This window comes from Talpa occidentalis, unplaced genomic scaffold, assembly GCF_014898055.3.
Source record: "Talpa occidentalis isolate TD23 unplaced genomic scaffold, MPIMG_talOcc4v2.1 talOcc4.7, whole genome shotgun sequence".
Taxonomy (NCBI): Eukaryota; Metazoa; Chordata; class Mammalia; order Eulipotyphla; family Talpidae; genus Talpa; species Talpa occidentalis.
The window spans coordinates 88437292-88461311 of NW_023605083.1; the positions used below are offsets into that span (position 1 = coordinate 88437292).

Below are 24020 nucleotides of genomic sequence, written 5' to 3' on the forward strand. Positions count from 1 at the left end.
GTACCCCGGTTCTTGTATGCATGAATAAATAAATCTTTAAAAAAAAAAAGTGTCTCGGGCCTCCCTGGTGGTGCAGTGGGTTGAGCGCAGCACTGTGAAGCTGTCCGCAGCCACTTCAGTGCAGGTTCGATTCCCAGCCGGCCAAGGAGAGACCAACCTCTCCTGCCTCCCCCGCTGCTCCCCTCAGCAGTGTCTTCTGTCCTTCTGCCTGTTCTGCTCCCTGCTCTGTCTCTGGTGAATTCTCTCACCCTCCCAGGCCTCTGGCCTGTACCCCAGCTCTGGTATAAATAAATCTTTTTTAAAAAATTGTTTTAAAAAAAGTATCTCACTTTAAAATATAATTAAGAAAGTACGAGTACTGAATATGAATCAGAAGTATTAGTATAAAATCATAATGCAGCTTTGAAATTTCTGAGCTTTGTCTACTGAAAAATTCTAGAAAAAATACCCAGCTAAGTAGCGATTAGCATCCCTAATGCCTATTGATTTACCATTTAAGGGCTCCTTAAAAGAATTCACTGATTCTAGATCTGGGACAAGAAATGTTCTAGGTTTATGCCATTATATACTAAATAAAAAGGAAGCTAATCAAGCAATACAATGGCTTTTTAAAAGGATTCACTCAATTTGTAGAGGTTCTCACTGACTGTCACGGAACAAATTGACAATCAAATAGCTACCAAGGACTGACACATAAATAAGTTTCAATTCATGAATTTGTACTAGTCACATACAAAACAATTTGATCACCATTACATAATGTTAATAAACCATTTTATAATTTTGAAAGCCAATTAAAAAAGCTAAGAATCAATATTTCTTTTTTATATGTTATATTGTCAAGTATCATATTAATTACTATTTGATCAAATGAGTTTTTCTACATAGAAATGGGTCAGTTAAAAAGTTAAAAATAACTGAAACATTGCCATTCAATCTTTTTAGTCTAGGCATTTCAAAAAGGAAGACAACCAAACATTATGTGTTTCCTGACAGATAAACTACTACTTATGAAGTGCTCTCATCTTACTCACAAAGCTAAACCTGTTCAAACCCCTACATACAATTTCCAATTTACCAAAAATAGAGAATTATGTTTAAGGACATCCATGGAAAAAATAAGCAAAATCTAGACTGTGGGAAAGCCTCAAGGGCAGGGCCTGGACTCTGATACGGTATGATATTGAAAGGAGAGGACTGAATTCAAATTTTTGAAAGCTTATGGGAAATGAAAGTTTGAAAGCTGACAAGATGCTACATTAAGAAATGACTGCTATTTTTTTGAAATGTTATAATAAATGTTGGTTTTTTTACTCCCACTTTGTAGTGACACATGCTGAAAATTTACAGAGAAATGATGACAATGTTTGGGGTATGCTGTAAGATCATAAAGAAGCAGGGTGTGTGTGTGTGCACTCACGTGTGGGTGTATGCACACACACACACACACAAAACAAAATTGATCATGATATAACAACTGTTGAGGTTAAGCCCATGGAGGTTCATTATACCAAACAGTCTATACTGGTATTAAGTGTTAAAAAATTTTCTCAATAAAAGTTTAAAAAATGCCAAAAAGGCAGTTTAATGTAGCCTAAAATGTTTCACAAGATTGTCAATGTGTCCTAAACTGGAGTGAAAAGAAATTTTCAATGAGTCTCGGCAAAAAATACAAATACTCAGAATAGCAAAATTCAAAGGTCCTATTATGTCATTTTATAGTTGATTACTAAGGAAATAAGCTACTTTAAATGTAAACATACTTTGCAAAGACCAAATATTGACAGTCTAACGGCTACAAAGGCAAATATAAGCTGAAATGTGTAGCCTAGCCCTGGGTTTTCCTTTGTGTCTGGATGGTTGTGGTCTCCTGCTCTGGGAAATGTACATTCCTGTCAAGTTTATTTATGTAAAACACAGTTGGCTGGTAAAGTGCATTTCTGTAAAGTGACTATATTTACATTGGTCTCATTTGAACTTCTGAAATCACAGATAGAACCTTTTATCCAGATACTACCTAATTATCACCTAAGTATTGAAAATAATTTTGACATTATCAGAGGAATAAATTGCCATATCATTTTAAAACATAAACTGTCACAAATCAGTCACGAAAATTAACTGAGAAAACACTGCTTTCCTCCAAGCTTCCATTAAGTAATCAATATTGAAAAAGTAATATATAAATCAGCAGAAACTGTAAAGATTTCTATTCCCTCTATAGATTTTTTTTAAGGATTTATTTATTTAATTATTCATACAAACACTGGGTACAGTCAGAAGCATGGGAGGGTGAGAGAATTCACCAGAGCCAGAGCGGGGAGCAGAGCAGGCAGAAGGACCAAAGTACACTGCTGAGGGGAACAGCGGGCGGCAGGAGAGGTCTGCGTGCCATGCGGGACCCTCCTCTGGTGGCCGGGGAGCAGTCGGGATCGAACTGGCGCTGCAGAGGCTGTGGGCAGCTTCGGAACCCAGCGCTCAACCACTGCGCCACCGGGGAGGCCCTCCCTCTATAGATTTTAACATGCATCAATTTAATCATCTTTAGGGAAATACTTAAAATTTTGCTTAAAAGTAATTTTCTTTACATCATGCCATGGGCTAGGGTTAGGGCTTAGGCTAGCTGATTTCCTAATTCAAAACCTGCTCAACCTAGATGAATTTGTTCTACCATGTTTCAAAAACATAGGGAATATGACCTGTCTTATGAAGATTTTGCCAATATGCTACTGAAAGATTTTGTTTGGTCGAATACCAGACCACAATCTAAAACACAGAAATTCTTTCACCTGGCTTATGCCCTCTTTAGTTATCGGAGGGTTCTTAACATTAAGTGCTAAATATGTTGATGCTTATAATTAAATTAAAAGCAGTATCATTAACATACATCTCTGCCAAGATTTGCTACAGGAGGAATTCTTCACAGTACAGAAATTGTTATGTCCTGACATTAGCCTGTAATTTTATAAGAACTTCAATCTACTTTGATCAAATTTATTTTAGAAATAAATTTGATAAAGACAAAATCTTGGAGGATTTCTGAATCTCACTCCAATTTAGGAAATTTTGGGTCAGAGTTTTGTTTTTTTTTTTTTTTTAATAGAGGCATGTTTTATTTATTTATTTATTTATTTGTTTGTTTGTTTATACATGCACTGGGTACAGTCAGAAGCGTGGGAGGGTGAGAGAATCCACCAGAGCCAGAGCGGGGAGCAGAGCAGGCAGAAGGACTGAAGTACACTGCTGAGGGGAGCAGCGGGCGGCAGGAGAGGTCTGCGCGCCATGTGGGACCCTCCTCTGGTGGCTGGGGAGCAGCCGGGGATCGAACCGGCGCCGCAGAGGCTGCGGGCAGCTTCGCAACCCAGCGCTCAACCGCTGCGCCACCGGGGAGGCCCTGGGTCAGAGTTTTGAACACACAACCAAACCTGGTAAAAATGACTCCCTACCCTTATCATCTTATAAAGTTGGGGGTGAGGAGGTGGGGAATAGGGGTGTTCCTTATCCATAAAATATGGTAACATTCATATTAGTAGTATAAGGCAGATAAAAAATACTGTATATGTAAAAGACTGTCCATTTTAGACTATGAAAATATTACTTGTGCAATTTCTTCCCTTAAATTTGGATTGGACTATAGGACGCAAAAGGATGCAATCAGTGTTCTTTAAGAATCTTAAGAACAAGCTGCACCTCACATACTTCTTTTGGAAAATGCTACCCACTACCAAATTATCAAACCCAACTACTTGTTTTAGTAGGAACTGCTAAACAAGGTCTCCATATCCTTGGACCATAACAGTGAATGAATGAATTCCTGACTCAAACCCAAAGAAAGATCTTCCAGAGGCTATTCTGAATTAGAACTAAAGGAGAGTACCAATCTGGGTAAACTGTGCTATAAAAGCCTGAGGGAGGCCCACACTCCCAGTTCAAATCTCAAGGAGAAACCTGATTTGAGAGAATGAAGCCATGATGAAGTTAAATAAATAAAACATGAAGAGCAGTCCTAACAGAACTCGTTTCTCAAAACTGGTACCACTCCTGCCCTTCCATAAATCTGGTGAAGAGTCTAATTTTCTTTTATGTGTAAACCTTATCAAATAAATTCAATTCCTGTCACCCCAATTATGACTACCTTTTTCTCTATTTAAAAAGTCATATTTTTAGGGCCTCCCCGGTGGCGCAGCGGTTGAGCACTGGGTTGCGAAGCTGCCCACACCTCTGCAGCGCCGGTTCGATCTCCGGCTGCTCCCCGGCCACCAGAGGAGGGTCCCACATGGCACGCAGACCTCTCCTGCTGCCCGCTGCTCCCCTAAGCAGTGTACTTCGGTCCTTCTGCCTGCTCTGCTCCCCGCTCTGGCTCTGGTGAATTTTCTCACCCTCCCGCGCTTCTGACTATACCCAGTCCTTGTATAAATAAATAAATGAATGAATGAATGAATGAATAAACAAACGAATAAATAAATAAATAATAAAATCTTTTTTTTAAAAAAAAAAAAGTCATATTTTTAAATTTCCATCCCAACTGGCCTCTAGTCAATTGCCCCTTAAACCTGAGAGTAACAGTTGACAACTTTCTTTTTACCCACACCACCACAGAGAAGGCACAAAAGTGTTCTCGGCAGAGATGGTGGGGTATGAGCACACCTCAGGGCAGGTGAATGAAAATATCTATTCCTGCTGCCATCAACTGAAGGTGAGAATCATTAATACTTTATTTCCTCCTGACTTTTATAAGTATTGCTCAAATCAAATTAAGGTTGCTTTGTATAAATTTTTCAAAAACTGATTTCCTTTATCTAACAGCTCTCATCTCCTTATCAACTTGCTTTTGCACTATAAAATTAAATGTTACTCTACTTTCATGTATCAATATGCAGTGCTTTCTTTTGTATTTACCTATTTTCAGGGTTTTAGCAACTTCAAAGTGAAGTTTACATCCCCTTACCTTGTTATCATCTGCCAGAAAAAAGACTTGATCAAATTTTCCTAGTGGAATAATGAGGTTTTTAAATCTCCATTACAGTTCACTTTAAGCTCATTTAAACCACCTAAAAACCAAAAACCACAAAACCCTGAAAAGTTCAGTCTCAAGGAAATTACAGATGTCCCTTTTTTAAATATCTGACAGAAGACATTATAAAGCAATAGACCTAAGAAAGGAGATAGTAACTACTATCATTAGAAATAAATTTTTGAAAAAGTAAAATCTACAATGAAATCATGATCATAATTTTAAGGAATTATACCTTAGCAGAAAAAATATATTATATAGGGGCCTCCCTGGTGGCGCAGCGGTTGAGCGCTGGGTTGCGAAGCTGCCCGCGGCCTCTGCGGCGCTGGTTCGATCCCCGGCTGCTCCCCGGCCACCGGAGGAGGGTCCCACATGGCGCGCAGACCTCTCCTGCCGCCCGCTGCTCCCCTCAGCAGTGTACTTCGGTCCTTCTGCCTGCTCTGCTCCCCGCTCTGGCTCTGGTGAATTCTCTCACCCTCCCGCGCTTCTGACTGTACCCAGTGCATGTATAAACAAAACAAACAAACAAACAAATAAATAAATAAAACATGCCTCTATTAAAAAAAAAAAATATATTATATAGACCAGAGAAAATATAATAAAGGAAATTTAAATAAGCTAAATTTGCATTCTTGAAAAAATAAGAATGGCATTCATAAAATATATGTAAAACTATCCTGTAGTAAGTGAATATGCAGATTAACTCATTTCTAACTTCCACAACCATGAAAAAAATTGGTACAAAATTAACAACACTGGGCCTCTCCTGGTTGTGCAGCGGTAGAGTACTGGGCTGTGAAGCTGCCCATAGCCTCTGCAGCACTGGTTCGATCCCTGGCCGCCGGCGAGGGTCCCACATGGCGCACATACTCCTCCTGCTGCGCCCGCTGCTCCCCTCAGTAGTGTATTTAGTCGGTCTGCCTGTTCTGTTCCCCGCTTTGGCTTTGGTGAATTCTCTCACCCTCCCGTGCTTCTGACTGTACCCAGTGCTTGTATAAACAAATAAATCTTTAAAAAAAAAAAATTAACAACACCAAGGCATCTGTCAAATGAGAGATACTGAGCTATAAAGATAAATAACATCAAGGGTTTCGAGGTAGATAAAAAACAAAGGTTAGCCTCAGATTTCTCCACAACTTTTAACACTGGTAATAATGACATGAATAACTACAGAACTCTGAAGAAAAGTGTGATACAAAGAATGTAAAACCCAAAGATTATAAAACCCAAAGAAGTGGGAATAGGACTGACTCACCATGCATTCACAACTATTGGTGAACTTAAGGTCTTAAAAAGGGGCACTTCTTGAAAGAACTGCTAGAAAAATTAAATAAAGAATTCTATAATTGAAAAAACACAGTAAAGGATCCATGTGCTTACTGATATCGTATAAATACATAACTGAAACCAAACAATCATGAGTGGTATAAGCTTTAAAAAACATATGTATCACTGGGCCTTCCTGGTGGCACAAGGGGTTAAGATGCAACCTATGAAGCTATTTACAGCCTCTGGGAGCAACCCACTGGTGCAGCAGACCTCTCCTGCCTCGCCCACTGCTCCCCTCAGCAGTGTACTTCCATTGATCTGCCTGTTCTATTCCCCACTCTGTCTCTGGTGAATCCTTTCACCCCCCCAGACCTCTGGCCTGTATGCATAAATAAATAAATCTTTTACAAAAATGTATGTTTCATAAATTCTGACAATATAAAGCTAGGAACAATCAAAAGGGGGGGAAAAAAAACCAAATGGCCAGGAAAACAGAAGAGAAGGAAAAAGAGATACATATGTTCATTCTGTCACCCTGGTTATCACCGGGCTCTGCCAAAAATTCAAAATTATTTAGAAGTTATATAAAATAATTTTCTTCTCTCAACTTTAGAACCCTCAGTAATCCATCTCTTTTTGTTAAAAAAAAAATCTATCTGCAGTTCAATCATGTTTATAACAGTAGCTTAGGTGTTTTTTTTTTTTAAGATTTATTTATTTATGCATACAAGAACTGGGGTATAGACCAGAGGTGTGGGGGGTGAGAGGAGTCACCAGAGACAGAGTGGGGAACAGAACAGGCAGATTGACCGAAGTACACTGCTGAGGAGAGCAGCGGGCAACTCAGGAGAGGTCTGCTGCGCCATGTGGATAGCTCCCTGGTTGGGGATTGAACTTGTGCTGCAGTGGCTGCAGATAGTTTCATAGTGCTGCGTCTTAACACCTTGCACCCCCAGGGAGGCCCCAGTATCTTCTTGTTTTGGTTTAACTCAAAACTTATAAATGGTATGCACCTTATATAACTCATTATTTTTGCATATATGCCTGAAAATATACGGAATGATATTCTTCAAACGTTGACAGTTATGACTATGTGATAGGATGTTTTTAACTCTCATTTATAATTTGATTTTTTAATTATAAAAGTCATTTAACTCTAAAGTAACACATGAAAATAAAGTGTAAACAAGTAGTCACTATCTTTTGATCCTCCAAAAATAACCACTGTTGTATATTCTCTTTCAGATTTTGAGTATACCAAGGCATAAAACAGAAAATGGGATCCTGCTGTTTTATCATTTATGGTCACTTATTCATTAGACACTTGGTTCCTTCTGCTTTTTGTCAATCATCAAACATCTTTGTACTTTGCCATTATGCATTTCTTTCTTTTTTTTTAAAGATTTATTTATTTATTTATTTATTTATACAAGAACCAGGGTACAGGCCAGATGCACAGGAGGGTGAGAGGATTCACCAGAGACAGAGTGGGGAGCAGAACAGGCAGACTGATGAAATACACTGCTGAGGGGAGCAGCGGGCGAGACAGGAGATGTCTGCTGCGCCATGGGGGACCCTCGCTGGCTGGCCGGGATGGAACTGGCGCTGCAGAGGCTGCAGACAGCTTCACAGCGCGGAGCTCAACCGCCTGCACCACCAGAGGAGGCCTGCCATTATGCAATTCTAAAAGTACATCTAAACTCCTATAAAATCTAAACCTAAAATCTAAACTCCTCTAAATGAAACTGAGAGTCAGAGTCACATATATAACATACATGCAAAGTTTATTTCAGCTTATATTCCCAGAAACACAGAAGGCAGCCATTTTACTACAGCCTTACTTATACAGGGTATTATCTTTTTCCCACTGATCAGCAACAATCTGTATTTCTTACAAGCATTACCCATTTAAGATTTTTGCCCTTTTTTATATTAACTGATTTTTTTTAAGTGGGTTTTTTTTTTAAGCATCTTTGTGTCTGCCATTTTTCTTAAATGCTTCTGATTTGTTTTATTTAAAAAATAATAATTTTGGGGCAGGGGGGCTCCCTAGTGGCTCAGGGGTTAAGACACAGGGCTATCAAGCTATCGCCAGCCACTGAGGGGGAGTTCAACCCCACCCAGGGAGCTAACCCATATGGTGCAGCATACCTCTCCCATCTCCCCCACTGCTCCCCTCATCAGTGTATTTCAGTAGATCCATCTATTCTGCTCCCTACTCTGTCTCTGGGGAATCCTCTCACCCTCCATACCTCTGACCTACACCCCAGTTCTTATGCATAAAAAAATTTTTTAAATAATTATTTTGCTTAACAGAAATTCAAGCAACATAAATTTCAGGTTGTAAAGGTCAATCAACGTCATGGCTTGTTGATTTGTCATGCCCCCCTCTCTCAACCCACACTGAAATATTCTTGATTGCTTTCTTCAAATGGTCTTATCTTTTTGTTTTATTTCAACTACAGGATAATTGCTTAATTTACAGGCTAATTTTTTTTTTTTAAGATTTATTTATGCTCACAACAGCTGGGGTACAGGCCAGAGATGTGGGGGGTGGGGAGAGGATTCACCAGAGACAGAATGGGGAACAGAATAGGCAAACTGACTGAAGTACACTGCTGAGGGGAGGAGTGGGCAAGACAGGAGAGGTCTGCTGCGCCGTGTGGGTAGCTCCCTGGCTGGCAGGGAATCAAACTCGTGCTGCAGTGGCTGTGGATTGCTTCATAGGTTGCGTCCTAACCCTTGCACCACCAGGGAGGCCCAATTACTGGCTAATTTTTAAATAAATATATTCAGCTATCTATTGTAATTTTTGTTTCTAATTTCCAGATGGTTCTGCTGGATTTTTAAAGTAAATAATCATACTGGAACATACCATTTGATTTCTTTGTTTCCAATAATTTGTGTCTTGTTTTCTTACACCAGCTAGAACAGTACCAGAAAATACGAACAAATACACATCCTCTTATTATTCCTGAGCTTTAAATGTACATACAACTACTGTTAATTTCCAACTTTTTAAGATTTACTAAGAATAAAGGAATCTCTACTGGGATTGGCCCAGTGTTTCTGTACTCTCCGTCAGATTTGCTTATCAGGATTGCAGTTTATTTAAAAAAATGAAAAAAAGGAGCATCATAATTTTTACTATTAAGTAATTAGAACAAAGCTGGATAAAGACCAGAATAAACAGATCAATGAATCATGATGACAAAAACAGGCTAGTCTCTTTGTGAATATATAGAATTGCCCACGGGGTAGGGTGTGTGTGTGTGTGTGTGTGTGTGTGTGTGTGCAAAAATTTAAATACCACCATACATTTAACCATAACAAACTTAACCAAGATAATTTGGTTAGATTTTTAAAAATTCTTTGGTTAGACTAAGGACATAAAACTCAAAGTCACACGAATCAGAATGACAGCTGTTGTCTACACAGAAATGCAACTATGATTTTATTTATTTTTTTTATAGACGCATGTTTTTGTTTTATTTATTTATTTGTTTGTTTGTTTGTTTTTTGTTTATACATGCACTGGGTACAGTCAGAAGCACGGGAGGGTGAGAGAATTCACCAGAGCCAGAGCGGGGAGCAGAGCAGGCAGAAGGACTGAAGTACACTGCTGAGGGGAGCAGCGGGCGGCAGGAGAGGTGCACGCCATGTGGGACCCTCCTCCAGTGGCCGGGGAGCAGCCGGGAATCAAACAGGCGCCGCAGAGGCTGCGGGCAGCTTCGCAACCCAGCGCTCAACCGCTGCACCACCGGGGAGGCCCGCAACTATGATTTTAACAGAAAAAAATTACTAACAAATGACCAAGTCTTTTTTATATATATATATATGCGTATATATATATATATATATATATGCGTGCATAAGTGAATTCACATTAACAAATACAAAAAAAGGCAATGCACAAAGTGAAAACTGGAATGGGCAATACAAATATAATATGTTCTACCTTACAAATGCATATTAAAAGTCTCGGTTCCTGGTTCTTCCACAACTTCCTCTAAGTAGGTCCAACCCCCCCACCTTTTTTAAAAGATTTATTTTTTATTTATACAATAGCTGGGGTACAGGCCAAAGGCATGGGAAATTTAGAGGATTCACCAGAGACAGAGAGAGGAGCAGAACAGGCAGACGACTGAAAACACTACTGAGGGGAACAGCAGGAGAGACAGGAAAGGTCTGCCACGCCATGTGGGTATCTCTCTGGCTGGCCGGGAATCACACCTGCGCTGCAGAGGCCGGACAGCTTCACAGTGCTGCCCTCAACCCACTGTACTACCAGGGAGGCCCAGATCTAATCCCCTTTTAGGTACAGTGAGAAAAAATAAAGCAACAAGTCATGCCAGTTCCAATCCAATTACTTCTTTCAGAAAGAAGAACAGATATGGTAGTGTGGAAATCACAGTGATATATTGCTATTGATTAACTTTCTGATAAAACTTCCTATCATGCACGCCTTGAATCAACTCCTCCTTGAACCTTTCCCTAAGGTGGTACTAATAGATTATGTTTCTATAATTCAAATCACTATTTATTTGTATGTGCCTTTTCTTTAAAACACATTAGTAAAAGGAGAGAATTGTTACCTGGTCAGAAATGACATACATGCAGTATATAACCTTTACTAAAAGGCAGCTTCTACAATGCAGTAATCATCTTCTCTACATTAAGGAAAAATGACTTCTAAGAAAATGGATGTCCTGTGAAAATACAAATGTCCCTAAGTGAGAGATCTAGAAAGGCATATATATTTAAAAAAAAAAAAATGGAAGTGATAAGGCTTATCAAGAGTCACAAGACAAATGCCTGACTATGACCATTCCCCCTCCACTACACATCAGACTGTTTCTAGCCAAGAGAAATAAAAATGATGGCAAATGTTGATTACTTCGACACAGCATGGAAAACTAGAAAAGTACTTTGTACAATAAATTTATAGCCATAATCAGCATGAGTATCATGTGGCAACAGCAATAGGTATTTAGCATCTTCAAAGTTATGAAGGCAAAAAATCGAAGAACAGGATTCAATAGAAAACTTGCATTGCAAACCAACTCCTAAATTGTTTCAAGTTAAAGAACAGTACAAACTTTCCCCAGTGAATGGCAGAAAACTATTAATCAAGTTAGTAATACTAGAAGGCAAAATTTTCATCTCAATGAAAAGAGACCTTTTATGGAAATGAAAGTCATTTATATTTTCATAAGTTCAAGAAAACATCAGGCTAACATTGTTTTTATAGAGAGAAATTAAGGGAGGCGTAAGCTAAAGCTTTTCTTGGTATATTCTGGAAACCCAATATTTAAGAGGATATTGTGAATTTTTTTTGAAATGTTTTTAGTATTTTCTGAAAATGGGAGGGAGAGCACTTTAAAAAAAAATTATATCTTCATAATCAGAAAATAAAGCTATAATCATGGCAGGAGGGGTGCTGAGTTGATTTTCATCCTATACTTTCTTTCCCTTCTCAATTTTCCCATTTTCTGGATCAGTCATCCAGGTTCAAGACTTACTGTTGTCAACCATTCCTTTTATTTACTGTTACTCCACTCAATGTAAAGATCCATCTAATCATCTTTCCATGACATTTCTTCCTTCTAAAATGTCTCTAGTACCAGTCCTCCTGGTGGCGCAAGGGGTTAAGACATAACCTATGAAGCTATCCACAGCACGAGTTCAATCCCCAGCCAGGAAGCTACCCACATGGCACAGCAGACCTCTCCTCTCTTATCCCCTGCTCCCCTCAGCAGTATTTTCAGTCGATCTGCCTGTTCCGCTCCCCACTCTGTCTCTGGTGAATCCTCTCACCCTCCTATACCTCTGGCCTGTACCCCAGTTCTCACATGCATAAATAAACAAATCTTTCAAAAAATTAAAAAATTAAAAATAAAATATCTCTAGTATCCTTCAACTTTTAGCATGCTACCATCAATATCATCACTCTAGGTTTAATCTCAAAATACAGCAAAACTATGCCAACTTTTTCCACTCTTACTGAAGACTGTATTCTGTATTTATGCTGAGGATGTTTTTAAAGGATGTTATTATATTCAAACTGTAACTTCCTTATGAAGAAAGGTATTCAGGAGAAATAATTTTCTGATTTCAGTAATAATTAGACTTCTTCAGATGGTGTGGTTTATTTATATCTAATCTGTATCATGAATTGTATGACTGATCAGATCTATCTCTACACTTTTGCTACAAGAAAAAAAAAAAAAATGAAAGAAACTTAAGAGCCTGTTTTCACCAGCAAGTATACAGAATTATTTAGTGTTTATTTTTACTATAAATTAATTCTAACAAATACTTTACCTATATCCATTTTTTTTCTTTTGCTCTCACTTCCAATTCATGTCAACTTGTTTGCATTTATTCATTTATTTGAAAATTTAATGAGGAACATGCTAAGCACTGAGAAAGCAAAGAACAAAATAATCACTGTTCTCTTTGCTCTTGAGACAAAATAGTCTCAAAGGTCTTTCACTCTGGTGGGAAACACATACAAACAAATATGTAGCAGTGTATCAAGAAGTGATACCTTCCACAGAGGATAAGAGGAGTGAGAAGGATGGGAATATGGCATGGGTGGTGGTTTACAATACCTTCAAGTGGGAGAGCATTTAGATATTTGGGTATTCCATGACTCTTCATCAGCCACCATAAGCCACTTTTTGAATCAGGCAAAGGAAAAAATCATCCAACAACTCATCAAACCAAAAAAAAACCATTTAACCAACACTTCATCATATTTCCCTTTTTGGATGATGGTGATGGCTATATAACAATGTGAATGCTCTTATTGCCACTAAGTTGTATACTTCAAAGTTATTAAAATACTAAATTTTATGGTATATATTTACCACAACTTTTTTTTAAAGATTTATTTTTATTTATTTATGCATATAAGAACCCCACATGTGGGCTAGAGGTGTGGGGGGTGAGAGGATTCACTGGAGACAGAATGGGGAGCAGAACAGGCGGAGTGACTGAAATACACTGCTGAGGGGAACAGCAGGTGAGACAGCAGAGGTCTCCTGCGCCACGGGATTTGCTCCTTGGCCAGGGATAGAATTTGTGGTGTAGTGGCTGCGGATAGCTTCATAGTGCTAAAATTTTAACCCCTGTGTCACTGGGGAGGCCCACTTACCACAACTTTTAAAAAGCCATTCTGATCCTCTACTTTCTGACAATAATAACCAAATGTCTTTTTTTTTTAATTTTTATTAAAAAACTGGGGTACAGTCAGAAGTGCGGGAGGGTGAAAGAATTCACCAGAGCCAGAGTGGGGAACAGAACAGACAGACCGACGAATTACACTGCTGAGAGAGCAGCGGGTGAGACAGGAGAGGTCTGCTGCGCTATGTGGGACCCTCGCCGGTGGCCAGGGATAGAACTGGCGCTGCAGAGGCTGTGGGCAGCTTCACAGCCAGCGCTTGTTCAACCACTGCGCCACCAGGGGAGGCCCAAGTGTTTTTTGTTGTTTTTTTTTTTTTTTAAGATTTATTTATTTATGCATAGAAGAACTGGGATAGAGGCTTATAGGTGGGGGGAGGGGGAGTGAGAGGATTCACCACACAGAGTGGGGAACAGAACAGGCAGACTGACCGAATGAAGTACACTGCTTAGGGGAGCAGCGGGCGAGTCAGGAGAGGTCTGTGGGTCCATGTGGGTATCTCCCTGGCCGGGGATCAAACTTGTGCTGCATAGGCTGCAAACAACTTTATAGGTTGAGTTCTAACCCCTTGCGCCACCAGGGAGACCCAACCAAATTTCTTAAGACAAATCCTCCCTCTAAAATCTAGCCATATCTCAATTCTTTCTCATCCTCTACTTCCCAGAATCACTGACACTGGCCTTATAAATTACACTCTCCCCTTTCTATCCGATAATCCTCCCTCAGGCTTTGGTGATGCTCCTCTTTCATTTCTAGTTTTCTCCTTGCCTCTTCCATGGGTTGTTTTCTTCCAGCTGATCTCCATCATTTACCCTCTTCTAATTTACTAAACACTCTCTCCAAGCATTTGCACATGTCAAAGGCTTCAAAAATGCCATCTTTTTTAGGAGATGGCGTCCAAATTTACCCCTCATGAACTGCAGAATCCATTTCCCAATAGAGATTATCTTACCGGGACCTTACCTAGACTTATTCCCTCCCAAACCTGTCCTTCCACTTTATTTTATTTCACTTCTTTTCCCTCCAGCTACCCAATGTTTAAAGTTGACATTAATTCTTGCTCCCTCTACCTTATTCCTCACATCCAACCAGTCTAACTGATGCCTCTACTTCTATTGTCTTCCCCAACAAACCAACTACGGGGGAACTGCTACCAGATTATCCTGGACAAATATTTGGTCACTAATACAGCACTTAGGGTCCACTATGATGTGGCTTCAAAATAAACCTTTCCATCTTTGTCTCTTACTAACGATGACTCTTACATCTTCCCCATCCCTAAACACTTATACTCATGCCGATCACCAATGAACTCCTAAAACCATATTCTATCTTCTCTGCCTTTTATTAACATCAATGTTCTGTCCTTAAGCAGTTCAAATTTCAACTAGTCATTTACATTCACTTGTTCAAAGTCTATCAAATCTTCAATACTGGTTCAAATGTCAAATCCTCCTAAAAACCTTCTCAAATCAAGAATGAAAATTAATTTTCTCATCTGTGCTCATTGGTACTTTGTATTACTGAATTTATCACATTCTGGCTATATAAATTAATTTATGTATGTCTGTATTGTAAGATGCTTATTTAGAGAATCACTTATTTGGAGGTGGAGAGATGCAAAAATTCACCCGACTACTGTCAGATATAAACTCTGTCATTTCAAATATTATAAGAACCACACAAAACACATTTTATGTCAAATCTGCCTACTTAAAGAATACTGATTGAGTACCCACCAGTTCCCCAAAGCAGCGTTCAAATCTAGGCAATTCAACTGGGTGTACAACCACATTTGACTATAATTATGTAAAGAGTTTGGGATTTGACAGTAGTGATTATGGACAACCAGCTCAAATTACTCTGGGTTTCACGACAGTTTCAATTCTTCTCACAATAGGATTCAGCTTTAAGAAGTACTGCTTTTTAACCATGTTACTCACAATTCCAATTCCCTCTTAACCCTGGACAAAACAGACTATAAATTTAGATTATAAGTGTTCCCTAGAGCAAAGTATTTTCATTTTCAGCCATGGGCACTCAAGATTCCCTATTCTAACTATACCACCAGGCTCCAGAAGTCTTATGTCCCCAAAGCTCCAATCACCACTTGCTAATAACACACATTCAATAAGGTATTCTTTCTGTGCATTCTGTGTAATGTGTTTCTGTTTTTAGACAGAAAGATACTAGGTGGTTCAAAGAAGCATTATTCACAACAGTGAAAACGTAAAAACAACCCTAAAGTATCCATTGGCAATTAAATGGGTAAATGACATGCATCAATATTATATACATACAATGGAATATTATTCAGCCTTAAAAAAAAAAACATGAGATGGACGAAGCTTGAAAATATTAAGAAGCAAAATAAGGCAGAGATACAAAAGGACAAATTTTGTATACTTATACAAGATACCCAGAATAGCCAAAATTCATAGAGAAAGAAAGTGGGGGATGGGGGGCTAGTTACAAGGGGATGTAGGAAAGATGTAATGGGGAATAAAATAACTTCCAGGTACAGCTTTTCACTTTGGATGATGAAAAGGGTCTGAAAAGAATGGTTGCAAAATAAGGTGAACATAATTAATGCCACCAAACTGTACATTTAAAATTATTAAAATGGTAAGTTTTATGTATATTTTAATCATAAATTTAATACACAAGTTAGTCAAATGCAGAAAACATCAAAAGAAGCCACATTATCTTCCTATTACTTCATGTCACAGATTCTGAAGTGCAGAAGGAAGAAAAACTGTTCTTAATCACTCAAGTCTTTGATGTGGCCACACCCAAGGAAGGCACCATTAATAACTAATCACGAAACTCAAAATTTCTCAACACAAGAGTCAGCAGCTACTCAAATCAAACAAACACAAGATGAAACATTTACTATCCTTGCCTTAGTAAGTGACCTTTGAAAACAAATCTACCCTTCTCTTCCGATGTAGTCACCCTTTCTCCTCTGTTTTCTGTAGAGCGTCTCTTAATGAAAAGTCCACTTTGTGAAGTACCAGTAAGTCACTACCCTCATTCTCACTTTTAAAGACAAAAGAAACAACTTCAAATGGATCACTAAGCAGAATTCCTGATTTGGAAGAAATATCAAATTTTACAAAGTTGTAAAACACCACTTTTACAGAGTAGAACCTGGACTAGAAAAATAATGGCTACTTGTTTCTTCCAACTGAGAACCAGAACACAAAGATAAGTGAGTATATGAAACAAAACAAAACAACTAGAAATACTTTCCATAATTTATTTTGTAAGTAAATACAACGGGTTTCAGATTATTTCGTGTTCTTCAAAATACTGAATTTTTTTTCAATTGAATATTGAATACTGAATTTATTGAGGGGAGGGACAAAAGTACATTAGAACCTTATGCATACTGTAACTATCTTCCCTGTACTGGGTGGTTTAATGGACATAACAAACATCACAAGAATAAATGTTTTAGGTAATAAGAGATAAAGTAAACGCTAAGATTTTAGTCTGAATTCACTGCCCTGTGCCCTGACAGCTAGAGGGGGAAGGTGGTGAAACAAAATAAAGGATGCTGCTATGTTTGCTACTTGGCTTCACTTTCATTCCTCTATATCAATGCATTCTCTTCTTGCTACAAAATAATTTATCTGCTTGAGGTCCCAGGAATTCATAAGCCAACTCTGAAATTATTTACATACCTACTCAATTTTATAAAGGAAACCTAAGTGCCTACATGAAGAATCTAAATCTAACTAAAATGGTTTCAAGTAAGAATCTAAATAAGAAATTACATGACTGGGCCTCCCTGGTGGCACAGGGGTTAAGTCTCAGTACTATGAAGCTATTGGCAGCCACCACAGCTCAGGTTCCCTCCCTGGCCAGGGAGCTAACCCACATGGCACAGCAGAGGGGCACAGCAGACCTCTCCAGTCTCACCTGCTGCTCCCCTCAGCAGTGTACTTCAGTCAATTCGCCTGTTCTACTCCCCACTCTGTCTCTGATGAATCCTCTCACCCCCAACACCTCTGGCCTACACCTAAGTTCTTGTACGCATAAATTTTTTTTTTAAAGAAATTGTGACTGTCACTGATGGGCTTTTGTACATTAAAAATGACAATGAACACAAAAAGTAGCAACATAGAAAATGTTTACATTACTAAGTAGAGTAACATATAAATGATAACAAAATCTATAAACAAATGCATATTTAAAAGGTAAATAATTGTGTTCAGGTGAAAAGTCTAAAATTTTTCTCTCTACAATTAAACAATTTCTCATTAACAGAAATTTAATTTTATAATTTAAAGATTCTAACACCTTGAAAACAAGACATCTTTATAATGCTTAAGGAGCTCAGAAACCACAGAAAATAGGGGTCCCTATGAATATTTCACTTCATAAATCAATTTCTCTCTTTCCAATTTAACGTATTTTCTATATTGCCTTGACCGCTGGCATTTAAGCTTTTTTTTTAAAGGTAAGTTTTTTAATATTTGTATATATTTCTACTTAGAAGCAGCTTTAAGTGGCAATAAAGTTCTCTTACTCTAAAATAAGTTAATTCCTCCTAAACTAAACTAAACTAAACTATCACAATAGACGTTCTTAATGGAATTATGGTGAAACAGTAACAAATTCCCTGGTGACATCCCATGACTCATTAAAAGAAAACTTAAGCATCATGCCCTTTCAGTGAAAAGACTAGTTTAGCCAGATCATCCAGAACAGCAATGAGATACTAGCTCTAAAAAGCTTGACACATTATGAAGTCCTTACACAGAGTGTCTACTGATACCCTTAGAGTACAAGGCAAACTGTAATTTAGAGACAGCAACAATCCAAATATAAATCATAATGAATTGTCTCAGCACAAGCCAAAAGACCAACTTTTTAAAGCCAATTGCCAAAAGTTTCTCCCCTCCCCAGACCCCATTTCAGTTATCTTCCAAAAACTTCCAATCTTATCTAATTTCAGGAAACATTTTAAGCACTGAAGAAAGGAACAAAATGAACTAAAAAAAGGTTCTTTATGTCAAATGTCATAAAAAAATAAAAGGGTAAGAACAAGTGATCTTACAAGCCTTTAAAACAGACACACAAAATTAAAAAATGCCAAGTGTTCAACTTTCTTGGTAATTAAATAACTTTTTAAATCTAGCAGAACCAAACACTTTTAGAAGTCCCCCAAAATATTAAGAATATTGTTTAAAAAAGGGGGGGTGAGAATTTTAATACAACATTGTGCTAGTATAAATTAGCACAGACTTCCTAAAAGAAAATTGGTGCTATTTATTAAGAATCTCAAAAAAATACACACTGCCAGTTATTAGATAAATAAGCACTGGGGATAATACAACATGATGACTATTGTCAACAATGCTGTATGGTATATTTGAGAGTTGCTAAGAAAGCAAATCCCAAAAAATTCTCATCACAAATGGAAAAAATCTTATTTTTTGTACTATATGAGGTGACAGGTGTTAATTTTATTTTACAATATATGTAAATCAAGTCATTTTGCTATATGCCTTAAATTTATACAGTGTGGAGTATCAATTACATCTCAATAAAACTGGAAGAAAAATACCCTCACAAAATGTTTATCTGCTTTGATTCAGCAATGACCACTCTTGGATATCTATCCTAAAAGAAATAACTGAAGATTATGTGTAAGTGTTTTTCATAAAAAAAGCCACAGAAGTGTTAGCTTTAATTTAAATGATTTATATTTACTTATAATTCAAAAACAACCTAAAAATAAATATTGGGAGACTATTATGGTTGGTACCTGGACATGAAAGAATGTCACACATCTATTTAAAACACTTTGAAAGGGTATTTAATGACATGGAAAAATTTTTAAGAGGTAAAAATACTATATATCTTATTCTTTAAAAGCATACATTTTAAAAAAAAACTTTCATCCTAAATCTGTATCTTTCAGTTCAGTGTGCCAATATGAGCGTGTCTTTATTTCTTCCTCCTCATAACTTAACCAAATTTTTCTAAATAAATTTTAAATTAACGTTTTAATTTAAAATCTATTTTTTTAAAGACTAGGTAGATTGTCCATGGTTCTGAAAGATGAAAAACAGATGAAGAACGTGAACTGTGTAAGCAGAGTGGAGGGAGAAGAACAGAATACTCACAGAGGGGGCTGCAGCGAAGGAGGAAGCCTAATCTTCTGGGCAAGAACCCCAGAGAGGCGCCAGTTCAGTGACCGTTGTACGAGGAAGGTCAGTAGTGAGAAGTGGGACTGAAAACATCTGTCATAGCAAGAAGTCAACAGAGAATGTCTAAAGTTGATAAACCAAAAAATAAACACTATAAGCATATTATTTAAAAACATGGAATTAAGTCCCAGGTAATTTGAACCAAAAAGATTACTTTTAAAATAGCTACCCCTGTGGGGAGGAGGGTGGAGGGACCCTTCATTGTATAGCTAACATCTGGCTATTTTTTTTTAATTGAGTACAATACTAAGTTTAGGTTTCTGTTCTTCATTTTAAACTTTGCTCATTTTCCTTAGTATACAACACAACACCTTGTTTTACTTCTTTCCCACTAAAGCAGACGCTGTGCCTCAGCTGTGTTTTTTGACTGTAAGTCATGCAGTCATGAAACAGATCCTGAGGAATATAGGCAGCAACTTTTTTTCTAATAAAAAGGGAAAAAGCAGATATTGTTGAAGTTTTCAATTTCTTACAGATGTTTACTTAAATGTGTGTATTGAGTACTGTATAAAAATATCTTCCTTACTGTGTCTATTATCAACCCAGCAGTCAGAATAATCCTGTAAAATGTTACCTGGCTCATGCCACCACGGCAATTCTTACTCAGGGTAATAGCCTGCATAATGGCCTTTTTAAAAGGTTCCCTAAAATTAACCAGGGATCTCTTCAACCTTCTACTTCTACCTCATTAACTAGGCATCAACGTTCTTCTCCCAACATTGGAACCTGCATCCACCACAGAGCTTTTGTGCTTGCTGTACCCTCTGCATGATTCACTTCCTCACCTAATTGAATTCCTGAAGTATTTTAAATCATAACCCCCACATTCTTAGATTTTCCTTATTTTATCCCATTTTCCCTTCCCCATAGCACCCTATAGGATTCTACTTATTTTATCTTCCCCGACTACACTAGAATGCAAGCTCTAAATGGGTATACATTCTGAATTGTTTACTGATGTAGCCCTAGCACCTGTGCCAGTCCCTGGAATGTAATAGGACCTCAGTATCTGATGAATTATGGTTTAGTTTAAAAATATACACCGTCTTAGGAAAAAGCCACATTATAGGCAATCAAGCACAATACTTTGGAACCCTTAATACAGTCTGGCAATTTAAACCATTAAGAATAAGCTACAATTTAGATTTTGGAGTTGTAAATTCAGACTATTCATAATATTGAATATGTCATTGGCACACTATACCATACTAAAAGTGCAAGTTTACGGAAATAATTACAACCACTTTTGTTACCATAGTAACAAAAGCAACATAAAGAATGCTATATCTATCTCAGTCATCCAAAAAGGGGAGGGGGGGTACTTTAAAAATATAGGGAAAACTATTCCATAAACAGCTAAGACACTTTAAAGTACAAAAACCTTGTACCTTTTTTTAAGTCACAGTGAAGGTTTCAATCACAGTAACCACAATTTGTACACATTTTTCACTATTTCCTTCAAACCTGAACAGAGATCAAAGGGCACCATGTTTATTACCTTCACGTCTTCAAAATAAAACAAAGAGCAAATTGGCATTCAGATAAAATTCACATGGTCTTTTATCGTGGCACCCATGAATGATGCAGTCTTTGACAATCATGATTATTTCATAAAATTTTTTAGACATAACTCATTGAATTAAAAAATCTTCAATAGATGTTCCATGATTAATCAGATGTACCTGAACACTTCACCCTCTCCATATTCTAAAAGAAATGGATTTAAGCCTATGAGTAAATAATGGCTTTTCCATATTTCATATCATTAATAAAACACAGCTAATAACCATGACCTGATGAAACAATTTACTGATCACTTGTTTTATATACTTGAAGAATAAATTTTGAAATTAGCTGCTTTGCAACTGACTTTACCCATTTTCCAAAATACAGTGTGGTTTTACTTGTTTCTACCACAAGAGGACTTCTTTAAAAAGAGGGAAATAAATGAGACAAGTTGAAAAAGCAGCTTGTAAACATAAGTAAACAAAAGTGAATGAAGTACTGAAGCCACTGGCAAAATGAAAACTACCTCATATTAAGGAAGTAGTAGGCCTGATATTGATGAAAACAAATTTATGAAATGAAAGGCAGTATTGAGAAAATTACACAGTAGACAGAGGAAAAAAATAACAAAGGTATTATTAGAAAAATAATAAAATGAAAGACAGGAAATGCAGATGATCAATCACAGGAGTGATGTGCCTTGAAGAAAAATAAAAAGGAAGCATATTAAAAGATATGTAAGAAAATATTCCTGAATCACAGATTGAAATGGCTTACCATGTTAACAGGAATATGTAATAGAGAATCACACCAAGACCGAGATATATCCTGATGAAGTTACTGAACTTCAAGGATAAAGAAAGAATTCTACCAAAACCCAGGCAGAAGTAGGTCACCTACAAAGGAAAAAAAAAGTCAGGCTGACCCCAGACTTCTCTCAAGTAACCCTAGATGCCAGAAGATAATAGAATAATGTCCTGTGGGCATTAAGGGAAAGGTAATGTAGCTCAAAAATTCTATAACCAGCCAAAATATCATTTCACTTATGAAAGCCACTAACAGACACATTTTTAAACATGTAAGAACGCTGACAATAAAGCATTCAAAACCACTCCTGAAAAGTCTGATAAACATAATAGATTTAAGTCTATTAAAGCTAGAATTTTTTAATAACCAGAAATAAACTACCACATTTCATCTATTCTAAGATGCACTTTTTTTTTTTACATTTTAGTATATCTGAAATCAACATGCATATTACAACCAAAGGCATGTCACAGTTTTTTGACAGTGCTTAACCATGAGTGGTTGTCAAAATAACGAGGCATCTTATAATCAATGGCATCTTAGACATAATGAAATACAGACATAATGAATAACTTACAAAATGGGAAGAAGAGTGAGCAAATAAAGAAAATAAACCATGTCACAGAAGAAAGAGAAGCAAAAGATAGGCAATGAAAAAATAACAGTATTACAGAAACAAAATCAAACATACATTAATTTAAATGACTAAAAGCATCTCAGGTTGGGTCCAAAAAGACTAACCTTTATCCAACTACATGGGAGTCTACATGAGACAAACCTAAAATGAAGACTTGAGAGGTTAAAAGTAAAAGGTTAGACAAAAGTATACCAAGCAAATATAAACAGTCTTAAAAACAATTGATTTCAAAGTAAAGAACAATAAAGGTGGGGGGAGAGGAAGGGCAGGGAGAAGGGTCACTATAATGACCCAAGTTACAATCTACAAGGAAGATATGATTAAAAGCTATATACACATATAAATACATATTTGGAGCCAAAGCTTTAAATACAAGAAAACTGGATAGAAATAAAAATAGAAGGAATAACCATTTTGGCACTGAAAGATCAAACAGAAGAAAAGAAAAACTGGCTGACCATATGACAAAATGAGAAATTCCTATGGAAAGTTATAAAAACTGATCATCTATGTGTGCCATAACACCTCAAAATTTAAAATTAGTATAGACCACAGTCTGACAATGAAGCAATTAAACTACTCCCTTTAGGGAGGAAACGTGAGGATTTATATATAATCTCTCCCTAAATTACTACCACATTCAAAGACAAATAAAAATTAATAGATTATCTAGAAAATATTAAAACTACACATATATAAAAGCCTTTGATACAGAAATAAAGCTAAACATAGAGGAAGAATACTAAATACTAACTGATCAACAATTAAAATTGTAGTACATTAAGAATTCAACTGAAATTTAGAAAATAAACTGAAAAAAATCAGCATAGAGGAATTAAATACAGTAAGTTACTCAATTAGAAAACAATCGGTATAGGGCCTCCCCAGTGGCGCAGTGGTTGAGCGTTGGGTTGCAAGGTTGCCCGCAGCCTCTGCAGCGCTGGTTCGATCCCCCGCTGCTCCCCGGCCACCGGGTGAGGGTCCCACATGGCGCACAGACCTCTCCTGCCGCCCGCTGCTCCCCTCAGCAGTGTACTTCGTCAGTCTGCCTGTTCTACTCTCCGCTCTGACTCTGGTGAATTCTCTCACCCTCCCGCGCTTCTGACTGTACCCAGTGCTTGTATAAATAAATAAATAAATCTTTAAAAAAAAAAAAAAAAAAAAGAAAACAATCGGTATATTTAATTCTAAAGCCAAAGAACTACATTTTGAAGGAAGAGGGGAAAACAAAAACATCAGTTGGACTAAAAAAAGCAATTACAAAAAAGGTCTGAAAAAGGAGTAAGATGATACAGAGGAAACCAAAATATGAAATAAGTTTCCAGTAATTCATAACATACTAAATTTTTAAATGAAGATAGATAAAATTGATGGTTTTCT

General features: G+C 37.2%; 1 protein-coding gene across 1 annotated transcript in view; it reads right to left on the reverse strand.

Annotated features, from left to right (window-relative positions):
* The window catches only part of UBE2G1 (ubiquitin conjugating enzyme E2 G1), a 98172-nt gene that overhangs the window by 36681 nt on the left and 37471 nt on the right, over positions 1-24020 (reverse strand). The gene's annotated exons all lie outside the window — the stretch shown is intronic.